General features: G+C 37.6%; 1 protein-coding gene across 4 annotated transcripts in view; it reads left to right on the top strand.

The window, feature by feature from the left end:
* Nucleotides 1-12,478, top strand: part of FSTL5 (follistatin like 5) — a 445,346-nt gene that overhangs the window by 30,609 nt on the left and 402,259 nt on the right. The window lies entirely within an intron of this gene.

Genomic DNA, 12,478 nt, shown 5'->3' with positions numbered 1-12,478 from the left:
ATGAAATTTTTGATTACAGTGATTCAGGGCAGACAATAGTAAAGAATAAATTCTCACATGACTTCAACAATGGCCTTGCAAAAGAAAAATAAAAAAGAAATTACAATAGCACAATAAAATGCAAGCACAGGCTGTACCTGTAAATTAGATTTATAACGGCTGACTAGTATAAATGGTGAACGAAGTTCTTGCATCATTATACCCAGTTCTAAAACCTTTACCTAGAAACCAATCAAACTGGCAATAATTCATACTTATATAGAAGTTTGTACATGATTTGCAAACCCTGTACCGGTTCCTATGAATTAATAAAACAATAAAGGAGCAGCAGTAGGAGTAAAACAAATAATTACAATTTTGTAACATATCTTGCGAGACTGCACTCATATCCTATTGTGTCCCAGAATACAGAAGTACTCCATTAAGGTGCATGGTAGAAACTATTGCCATTTCTTTAGGTGTAAAGGTAAAGGATAAGAACTCTGAAAACAATATTTGATATGTATTCAGAAATGGTGATGGATTGTGATGTCATTCTACCTGTGTTGGCAATAAAAACATAAATTTTAAAAAAGGTGTAAAAGTAAAGGTTTCCCCTGCATTAAGTCTTGCCATATCCAATTTTGGGTGGTGGTGCTCATCTCCATTTCTAAGCCGAAGAGTCAGTGCTGTCCGTATTTATTTTGTATCAAAAGCATTGCATCAATTAGTAAAAATTTTATAAAAATAGAAGAAGCACAAATGGCTAAATATCCTTTGACCAAAAACGGTCAACGATGACCACATTGTCTGTAGCCTCAAACAATTCTTCCTCTGTACATGAGGCAGGACATTGCAGACAATCAATGCAGACTTGTCTGTTCTGCTCCACAGTTGCACAAGGAGGTAGTGCCATTTTGCCAGATTGCCTTTTAATTTGTCCACTTCACTTCTTAGTATGTTCAGGGACTTCCAAGTTGCCCATTCTTGGCTTGCCCCTAGAGGCAGACCCTCATATCTGTAGATACCTCCAAGGTCATGTGGCCAACATGACTGCATGGAGTGCTGTTACCTTCCCGCCACTCACATTTGCGTGTTTTCAAACGGCTAAGTTGGTAGAAGCTAGGGAGCTCACCCCATTCCCCGGATTCGAACTGGCAACCTTTTTGTCAGCAAGTTCAGCAGCTCAGCAGTTTAACCCGCTGTGCCACCAGAGTAGTCTATTTTAAAACTTTATGCATTTTTATACAAAGTTTCTGAATATCACAAGAAAGAGTAGGGCACATAACGGGACTAAAGAAACAATGGCTTTGGACCTTTTCTCAGAAAACCACTCTATCAGTAGAGTTATGCTATAGAAACACACCAGGTCGACACACCTTTGATATCACACATCTCTTCAATTGCACAATTGTGCTGATTTGCCAATTTGTGGTCCCATGATCACACTTCCTCATACATTCACTCCCTTCCTTTCCTGCACTACCAGTATTCTGTATTTTTTGAATTTAGAACACCCCAAAAATTTCATATTGAAAACAAAAAAGGCAAATATAACAATGAAATATAAAATAAGCATAAAACAGATAGCTTTAGAATGGGGGTGGGAGTGGGAGAAGGAAGATAAAATTGTTTTCTGACACAACTTTGCTGCACAGAAGCAGAAGGGATGCATTATACCAAGGTAGGAATACTGTAGGATTGGGAGCTATTTATGTGTCTTACCTGTCAATAGTGAAGGATGGTATAATCACAGGGCAGTCCAATAGCAACATGTGTACAATACTAATTTGCCTGCCTCGTGCGATAAACTTCTGCATATTCATCATTTTAAAACCAATTTGCTTGTTGTTTAATTATTTGTATTACAACAATTCCATGTGTCATGAAGTATCTTCTACTACTTTATCAGGGTGGGCTTTATGTGTTGATTGCACTACCTCAGGGGAAAGCCTGTAAACCTCCAGTTCAGAGGTTCTCAACCTGATTTTGGCCTTCAACTCCCAGAAATCCTAACAGCTGATAAACTGGCTATTATTTCTTGGAGTTGTTGGCCAAAACACCTGGGGACCCACAGGTTGAGAACAACTGCTCCAGATACTGCCTATCTGTGTCATCCCAAATGGCCAATGGCTAGAGATTATGGGAACAGGAACCAAACATCTGAACAACTGATTCTCCCAGACTTTCAGTACATGGTTACTTGTATTTGGCTTTACTGTGTATAGATTAGGATGCTTGTTTTAATCCTTATCAAATAATTGAAAATATACTCCAAGCTGTACTTTCTTTTAACTATTATCTGCACAACATTCCAAAAAAAGAAAAAAGAAAAGAAAGGAGCATGAACAAGCACAAACGTTCTTTTGTAGCTGAGGGTTGTTCATATCCAAACGGCTGGAAAGACATAAATTGGGACTAGAATGCTAGTTTCATTATCAGCTGGCAGATCTAAGGGACCTACAGAATATATTACACTACCCTAGTAACTCAAAGTTCTTTGAAGACTTGACACATGAAATTTCCTGCAGTTATTTCCTACCCCAGGAAATGCTACCATTATGCTTATCAAAAAGTTGACATTTGTAGCTTCACAATAAAACGTTTTCTTCAAAGAAAAACTTATAAACACAATATCTCTGCAATTAAACAGGAAAAAGCACATTCAAATATTCTTGTTTATCTCTGATGAAATTATTTTCTTAACCTTTTTGAAAAAGATGTTCATGATTTCAGAAGTAGAAATGTTATTTTATTTTTAATCAAAAGGAAAACAAAATGAAATAGCTAATCTCTGCTTTTTGACTCATATAGTGTGTCCCCCATTCTTCGTAGGTATAGACGAATAAGGAAATAAGGAGAACAATCACGTAAGGGCTGAGTAGGAATATGTGGGCAGCACATAGATTGTAAAGTCCTATTCTAGTTAAAACTTTTGATGAACAACTAGTACAAGAACCAGGAAAAATCTCAATAGGAGGGAGTTTAGTGAGTAACCAGAGGCACCTTTCAGAGGATTTCCATGACTTGTTACTGAAGACAGTGGGAACCCAAGACGTATTTGAATTTCATGTTAATCTAACCGTAGGCTTTTGGAAACTCAAATCTTACTACTGTTTAAAGGGTGAATGCTTAAAATAATTGTAACTTAGAGGTAGGATTCATCTCACACTATATGCATACATATACTTCTGTGAGGGTTTCTTTTCAAATCTCCAAAAACAAACAGCATACATACACAGCACCATTACATGAGTCTTTAATTGCTTGCCACCATGGTGGGATGTCCCTGCTGCCTCCCAGTGAGGGGGGAAAAGTTTTCCGGGCTGTATGGCTATGTTCCAGAAGCATTCTCTCCTGATGTTTTGCCTGTATCTATGGCAGGCATCCTCAGAGGTTGTGAGGTCTGTTGGAAACTAAGAAAATGGGGTTTATATATCTGTGGAACGTCCAGGGTGGGAGAAAGAACCCTTTTCTGTTTGAGGAAGGCGTGGATATTTCAATTGGCCACCTTGATCAGCATTTAATGGCCTAGAAGTTTCAAGGTCTGGCTTCTTACTGCCTGGGAGAATCCTTCGTTGGGAGGTGATTAGGTGGCCCTGATTGTTTCTTGTCTGGAATTCCATTTTTTTTAGTGTTCCTCTTTATTTACTGTTATAATTTTAGAGTTTTTTTAATACTGGTAGCCAGACTTTGTTCATTTTCATGATTTCCTCCTTTCTGTTGAAATTGGCCACATGCTTGTGGATTTCAATGGCTTCTCTGTGTAGTCTGACATGGTAGTTGTGAAAGTGGTCCAAATTCCATTATTTATCAAGTAATATAAAAAATAATTATATTATCTGATCTGGATTGATGGTCAATGAGAAATCATCATGCCTATGAAGCCATTATTTATTGAACAAGTGGCAGAAAGGGAAAAAATACTTTAGAAGAAAAAAAGATAAATCTCTTGGGCTGGGCATGTACAAGTTCTACCTTGTACGCCTGATAACAAATATCAGTGCTGGTAAATACCACAGTTTGATGAGATTGAGCTTTGAAGCTTTATGGGAAAATGAGATCAACAGGCACAAGTCAATTCTATTAAAAAGACTCCTCTGAGGCCTCTGAAGGATAATACCTTTATTGTGTTTCTTTCCCTACAGCACTGCAAAAATGACTGTGAGATTACCATCTCCAGAGTGTAATGAGAAGGGGTTAAGTCTATAGTGTTTCTCATTTCATTACACTCCATTTAAATCTGTGTCTTAGGAACGAAAGAATCTGGGGTAAAATCATTGCCCCATTTAAGCCAGTTGGTATTTTGAAATAGAAATCAATACGCTGGGGTTTTAATCTTGACATCTTTCAGTGTTTTGTCTTTAATTTTATTGCACAAAATAAATGCAGAGCTTAGTTCAGCTTTATTGGATTTATATTAAATCTGAGTATTTATCTCCTTATAAATAATGTAATTCAGAATGGCAGGGGACACAAGGTCATGGTGACACCTGCTTAGTTATCCCTTGGTGATTTGGGCTTCTATTAAAAGGAGAGTAGCAACATCAGGGTTGGGTTTTTTTAATACTATACACAAATCCCTGATCTGTTCTGTAAATCCAACCAAAAGTGTAATTCTAGTCTTTCATTCTTGGCAATTAAAACAGTCTGTGGGTTGCTTTGTGTGCAATTTGAGACAGACTTGCAATTTTAGTCCACTTTATTTCGATTATGAGTGCCATAGCACATCTTACTTCTTTTCAGATATGTTATATGAATTTCTGTTTTTGCAAAACCAATCAATAAATACAATGTATCACCTCATCCATACTTAATAGCAGTTTATTTCAGATAGAATGTGGCACACAGACACAGACACAGACTGAATATCCATATCCTTGCTTTATTTTTCTATGTAAGCAGCAGAAACATCTCTTTTCATTAGGTCAGGAACAAAATCACTTTGCTCAGTAGGCTGCACTCTCTTTTAGAGTCTGCCACAATAAAGTTGTTTTCTAGGTTGATTGCAGTTCAGTATATTTCGCTTTCCATAATTGTCCATCAAGACAACATTTCCCAGAATGCATTTCTCTGGATTTTGTGTTTTGAGTGGCAACGTAAAAGTGAAAGAAAGTTCTGCTGCAGTATATAATTCCAAATTATGATTTTGTGTAATACTTTCAAGGGCACAATGGAAACTACATAAATTGAATTTCAGATGAAGTTATTTTCGCAGCTTGCTGTAACTAATCTAATCAGTTTGACTCTCTTATTTAGAAGCACAGCCCTTAAGGAGAGGTAGCATTAATATGCCAGCGGTGTTATACACAATAAAGCTTTAATAAAAGTCAGATATTGTTAAAGGAAGAGCTCAACTCCCTTCCAATGGCCTTTTAAGGAAGAAATAATCACCCTGGCAATTGAATTATGCAATAAGTTGAAAGAACATTTGTAGGACTTTGACAAAGTATGAAATAGTTTTTTCTTCCTAGAGCAACAAATAGGAGCTGGAGAAACCGTACCCCTGGGATTTCAGACAGTCTTGATTCTAATGTTCGCTAATTTACATTTTAAATGCTCATCGAGGTAACAGGCAATGATGTAGTCAGAAGACAGCATTTAATGATTTCCCTTTCTCTTGGACCAATATAAAGGGGAAATACTTTCAAGGACAGATAATTCTCTTGGCTTCCTGTTTTTATACAAGACTAAAAACATGGTAGCAGATTATGACTGTCCTGACTGCTCTTATATACAACTATTATTAAAAAGTTGCTAACATATATGGAAAATGTTAAATTGGCATATCAATAAGAATAGCAAGAAAGTACCAGAAAAAGTAGAAAATTACCAGTTGCATTATTGACAATATTCAGCAGTACACCTAGGTCATTTTTCCAATGTAAGTGATAAAATCATTTTGGTTAGTTGAAGTCTGGCATTTTATAACATTTAAAACATCGATCTAAAGAGCCTCTTAACAGTCATACAATTACAGTTGGCTCTCAACATTTGTGGATTTCACTTTTGCAGATTTGATTAATCACGGATTTGTCTAACATGTTAACTCTAGCAATCCCTAGATCCTCCAACACAGTGTTTCATCAATTTTTGATCCAAGTGGACCATGCATTAATCCTGGAGGACATAAAGATTATCAAAGCGATGTTCTCAGGTGTTTTTTAATATGATGTTTTTTCCACTTCCACGAGGGTCCTGCATACTTTATCCCAGTGGGTGTTGATTGTAGTGGTGTGAAAATCTATCAGGCTTAATTTTATTGCGCATCTTTGAATCCTAACTAGATTTTTCTTCATTTCTGCCTCATATCCATTTGTTTCAGGACACCCTCCCTTGTGGACACTAAAATCCATGGATACTGAAGTCCCATTATATGCAGTAGTATAAAAATGGCAGGCAGCTCAAAGTCATGCCAGACAGAGATTAAGGCAGTGGTTCCCAAACTTCTTTTCACCAGGGCCCGCTTTAACCAGGGCCCACTTTCACCAGGGCCCACTTTCACCAGGACTCACTTTCACCAGGTCCCACTTGACCAGGTCCCACTTTGACCAGGGCCCACTCTCCAACATTAGTACCAAATGGGGTGGGGCTGGTTAGCTCTGTGGAAAGGAGTGGAAATACGATAAATACAATAAAAAATAAATACAGAGGAAGGAGGTTCGCGGACTGGATGTTTGTTCTCATGGCCCACAGTTGGGCAACAACCCACAGGTTGAAAACCACTGGTCTAAGGAAATGTGAAATGGTGAGAGGGTACTGTTGGATATTTCTATGCATTAATGTTCAGCATATGGTTAAAGTTAGCTTTTGGGGGTTTTTAAATAATATTTTCAAGCAGTGGTTGGTTGGTTGAATGTATGTTTGGATACAGGGAGTTAACTGTCTTTTTTCCAGTTCTATACATTTTGGTTGTTTGCATTTTAAAATGTTTTCAAGCCTTTCTGCACATCTTATTTGTATTAAATCTCTCAGTGAAGCTCAAGAAGCTCCATAGGCTATTTTTGTCAATCCAATGAAATTATTTCTATCTCTAGGTGAAAGTGCTTCCTTGTAGTGCCATCACATTGCAAATCCTTGAGCTGTGTTACAGTTTTCTCCAAGTTTCTGCTGACCCCTTTGTGAATGTATTCTTGAAGAATACCAAGATTTCTTTTTAAAAGGAAAGAACTTTGAAGTATGTGTAGACCTTCCAGTGATCATTGTGTTTCTGGCATGAAAACATTTTTATGAACTAGTCTGAAGAAGCATTTATAATGTAGTTATTTGTTATTTATATAACTTATACCCCAACTTTCTAGCAAAAAAAGTCACCCAAGGAAAATATGTGTTGCCTTTCTAATGCAGAGCACTTGTAACAAAGAGAAACACATGTCTCCTAAAGAGACAGGTAGTGACACTGTATGTGCAACATATTTTAATATAATACTCATAAATATCATAGTTCTCTGGGCTCATTATGGAACAGAACTTGAAAATGTAATTTTAAAAACCTCAGAACCCCCCCCCCCCCCCCCAATAGAGGATGCTAGGTGATGTGATACAAAAAAATAATTTTCCCAAGCTCTGTTACTGAAACAGGCCGTGTGTTACTCCTTTCCCCCACTGAATGAATTTGATAATGCTTTCCTTTCTGTGGGAGTATGGCAAAGATAAATTATCTAAAATGAACAGATAGAAGAGTGAGCTGAACCTAAATAGGCTTTTTTCCCTTGAAATCTTATGCAAATTGCTTTTTTGGCTGTATGTCTATTTCTGTGTCATCCTTAAGTAGCAAGAAACAAGGCAGTTATTGATTATTGTAGCTCAGACTGTCTGAATCCACATTTCACGGCAGCTGCCTTAATTGTGCAATATGTCAAATATGATTTAGAAACAGGCCAAATTCACAAAAGATGGCATTCTGCCAAACCTGGGGATATCCATGCTTACAATCATCAATAAATCAAAACTATCAGAGACTATAATTTTTTTGTTGAACAGCAGATTTCAGCTCTCTTAAAGCATTGTTATGTCACAAGCTTACACTTTCTAGGACCCCTTTCTAGAACAACAAATGCCAAAAATTCAACATATGAGGGAATACAAATGTGGGAAGGAAAATCCTGATTGTGTCTCAGTACACAGCCAGGGAGTTCATTTTTTATGTTGTTGGAAGTGGATAATCAGATACCAGTACTGCTTATTTTCTTGCGTCATTACTCCAATATTGCGATGATGACCAAAATCTGCCATGTTTTGGAGAACTCTTCAATTGATGTGGATGAAACCCATATTTGATGTGTGTATGTCTATACATATACCCAGAGAAAATACTAAATGAAAACCACAGAGGTATCTGGGGATGGTATTCTCTTCCTGATAATTTTTAGAGCGAAGCAAGAGGCCTCTTTGAGGAAACAGGGTCACACATGAGCTGGAAAAATGTGGGTTAGGAGGGATAATGATGAGGAAAATACTTCATAGTTGAGCAGATTCCTAGCCAGTCAGTTCATCAGTGTGTTTTCTAACTCTGTGAGTGAAGGGCTAAGGCATGAAATGGAAGCTGATGGCAGGTTTTGCTTTTGAAAGCCCCTGCTTTTTTCCTAGCTATTGGTCTGAATGATGGGAGGGCAAATGGAAGCATAGTTGTGCTTTTACTCCTCCCAGGTCAGGTCAGTCTATTTGAAGCTTGAATGTAAAAACAAAACAAAACATTTTTCTTCTACGTGGCTCAGATACAGAAATAATTTTGCCTTCCAAATGACAGACTACTTTTTTGTTCTATTACTAACTGTGGTCTATTCCTGCTGTTTCATACATGTGACTTCGGTAAGGAAAAAGAGATGAGCATAAAATTACAGCTGGGAGAGGTTGCATCCTTTGAGATTTTACCTGGGCGCTTGGAATTCTCTTTTTCCTGGAAATCAGTAGTCTTGCTTCTGAGGCTTGTCTGATCTTGAACTCAACTCACATAGATGGAGTAACACCTCCTAGTCCCATCTTGAGAACATTTTTAACCATTTCCCCCCTTTAGTCGTATTTCTTTTAACTACCACCTTCCTTCAAATGGGAATTCTTATATGCCTGCCAGAAACTAGGACCAGCAATACCAATTCCAAGTGGACAGGTACTGGTCAAAGGAATTTAATATAATACCAAGTTTTTTAAAAATACTTTACAACTGTACCCTTGGTTCCCTCTGGATATGAAAATTAACTAAAATACTAGATAAATTAGTTCTGGCAGAGTCAAACTTGGTTAAAAACATTCCACCTTTACCCATGAATCATAAACATTAAGGAGAAAAGATTTAGAACTAAAGTTCTTTGGTTTTTTTAAATTAGTACTATAAATTTGTTTCTATTCTTATGCCGCCCTGTACTTTTAGTTGTGACCTTCTAGTCAGTTATACAGACTAAAAGGGGTTTTTTTTTGTGTGTGTGTATCATGAGCAACTTGGGAAACTGCAAGTCGCTTCTGGTGTGGGAGAATTGGATGTCTGTAAGGATGTTGCCCAGGGGACACCTGGATTTTTCTGATATTTTACCATCCTTGGGGGACGCTTCTCTCATGTCCTTGCATGGGGAGCTGGAACTGACAGGGGGAGCTCATCCATGCTCTCCCTAAATTCAAACCTCCAACCTGTTGGTCTTCAGTCCTGCCAGCACAAGGGTTTAACCCATTACACCATTGGGAGCTCCAGATCAAAATATTATTTGATGTTACTTCATATTAGTGGCTAAAGAACATCCATTCAGTGACATCCATCTCAACCATCCAAGAGAATGAGGACAAGTGTTCTGCCATCCTGTATTTAGTTCTGTCCCTATTACTACATTTGGCTCCTTCTCTCTCCCTTTTTAAATTTAATAATTGAACAGTCTGAAAAGCATGTTTTACATAATGGTATAAGGGCTATAGGAGCCAGAAAAGCAATTAATTAAGGTCCAAAGCATTTCAGCTATTCCAGTCAAATTAGGACAATGTAATAGGCATAATTACTGTTCTGAATCTGGAGGTAGAGGAGACATTGAAATCTGCAGGAAGAAAAAGCACCTAATTAAAGTTGAGGTTGGAGAGGGAAAAATAATCTTTTTTTTTTTCATATCAGTGACATCTCAGTACACTTGTAGATTAGTTTTCTCTGGCTTACCTGCTTGTCAATGTTGCATTGTTAACAAGCTGCCAATTGTATATGCAAATAGTTATCTATAGAGAAAGTAGCAAAAGCTCATTAAGGTAACACCTAATTACAAAACAACCTCACACATTTTTCCATTTCCATGTGTTAGAAGTTTTTGAAACATTTATAAAAAGAAATAACTTGTTTGCTTTTGTTGCCTGTCTTTGTAACCTTTTTCTGAAAATATTATTCCTGGGCAAACGAAAGAGAAAGAAATAGCTGTAGGTGAACTTTAGAATAATAATACAAAAATCTTCCATGCCTTGCTTTTTTCAATTATTTTTCAAGATGAAGCACAGTGGCTAAATATCATTAGCCGAAATGAAATTTTAGTTTTGACATTCAAGGAAACAACTATCTAGTGGCCTGTAAAATCCATTTTACACTTTGATCCAAAAGATATGCACAGAGCAGCTTGCACAACAGAGCCACATTAGCATCTTGTGCGACAAGCAAATCCGTTCTTCTATGTTTTTCTGTTCGTTTTAGCTGATTTTTTGTTAATGCAAAGACATCACACAGTAATGATATCATCTATCTTCAGAGCAGCCTAGTGAGGCAAGTCATTAATATTCCCATTTTACAGATGGGCGAACGGGGCTGAGAGAGGCTGTCTTGCCTAAGGCTACCTAGAAAATGTGTAGGTGAATATGAATTTAAGTACACATTTTCCACAGTCTAAATTCAACATTTTCCACATGAAGCTACCTGAAACATTCCAGATTGGTCCATGTGAGAATACACTTGAACTTAAGTCACTGTGAAAAATTCTACTGTTTTCCATTTGCATAGTGGTTCACATATGGAAGGGAATCATATAATTTATGATAACATGTCATTTTGATGCCATGTTTACTCATAGACAGAATTCTAGAAGGCCATCAGAGAAGGCAGTTTTCCGTTTTGAGTGTCATGAAATTTTCTCCAAGGGCAGAAAACCCCTTAATGCAGATTTTTGAGCAATCAGAAGGCTATCATATGTTGCTACTGTTGTGGAAGGTAGTGTATTTTTACATTATCACATGATATATTTGAAAAAGGAAGATGCTGTTTCCGAAATGTCCTGGGGGATGTCTACTATCAGCACGAGAGCCCAATAGGAACCTGATTTTTTTATGTTATCTCTGTTAGTACAACAAAAATATTCTGGAAAATGAACATTGTAGGCCTTTTCAGTAGAAAAGGCTGACTTCTGTAGCACTAACAATATAGCTGTAATGGAAACATTTCACTAATATTTCAGAGCATTCAAGCTTTTGGAGGTGAAGTATGCTTTCAAAAGGATCTAAAAGCTCCCCCGGCTCTCTTGCCATAGTGGCCTTTCATTTACCTGTTCATAGTCCTGTTAATATTTGGTTGCATTCTTGGGATTCCCTCCTGCTTTTTCCCTACAGGACCTCATGCTTTCAGAAACTATCTAGTAAACGATCAGAAACTATTTAGTAAACCTGTAGCCCCTGGTGGCACAAGGGGTTAAATCCTTGTGCCAGCAGGACTGAAGACCGAAAAGTCTGAGGTTCAAATCCAGGAAGAGCATGGATGAGCTCCCTCTGACAGCTCCAGCTCCCCATAAGGGGCATGAGAGAAGCCTTCCACGAGGATGGTAAAATTTCAAACCTCCGGCTGTTCCCTGGGCAACATCCTTGCAGACAGCCAATTCTCTCACACGAGAAGCAACTTGCAGTTTCTCAAGTCGTTCCTGGCATGGAAAAAATCTAATAAACCTGAATGTGCCACAAAAAGAAATAACCTGATTTGTCAGACCAAGTGCTTACTCCAATTCAGATTGTGAGCAAACACATACATTTGTATTTCTCAGTAAATCTTTCACAGTGCATGGTAGTTTCATTGCATGCCAGCACTATTATGCAAAGGTTTTCATTTTGGTCTAATTCATAAAGAGATACAGACATACAATAAGACCTCCTTATCTGTGGGGACATGCTCCTGGTCAGAGTGCAGTTACCTGAAACAGCAAATACAATCGAACATCACTGCATTACCTGAATTTCAATTGCAACATGCCATAGAGTCACCCTGAAGCACCTAGAAATTCCTATCAAGTTTTATCATTTTTGTGTTTTGGCGTCTCTCTCTCTCCTCAATGTTTTGTTCCTGTACCCAGTTACTTAGAAGGATATGTTTCTGTCAGGAATTCTGTGGATAGTTTTCTGTGTTATATAAATTAACTTCTTGCCCAAGCCCCACAGAGGCATTTTGCTTGGAAGGTGCTGTATTTTCTATTCCTCGCTGAACACACTCTAATGTACTATTTTTCATTGGTTCACCTCATCAATAATGTAGACAGACTATCACAAAAGAATGCATTTATAA

Source organism: Anolis sagrei, chromosome 5 (assembly GCF_037176765.1).
Source record: "Anolis sagrei isolate rAnoSag1 chromosome 5, rAnoSag1.mat, whole genome shotgun sequence".
NCBI lineage: Eukaryota > Metazoa > Chordata > Lepidosauria > Squamata > Dactyloidae > Anolis > Anolis sagrei.
The sequence above is the reverse complement of the archived record's forward strand: the minus strand, read 5'-3'. Positions and strand labels throughout refer to the sequence as shown.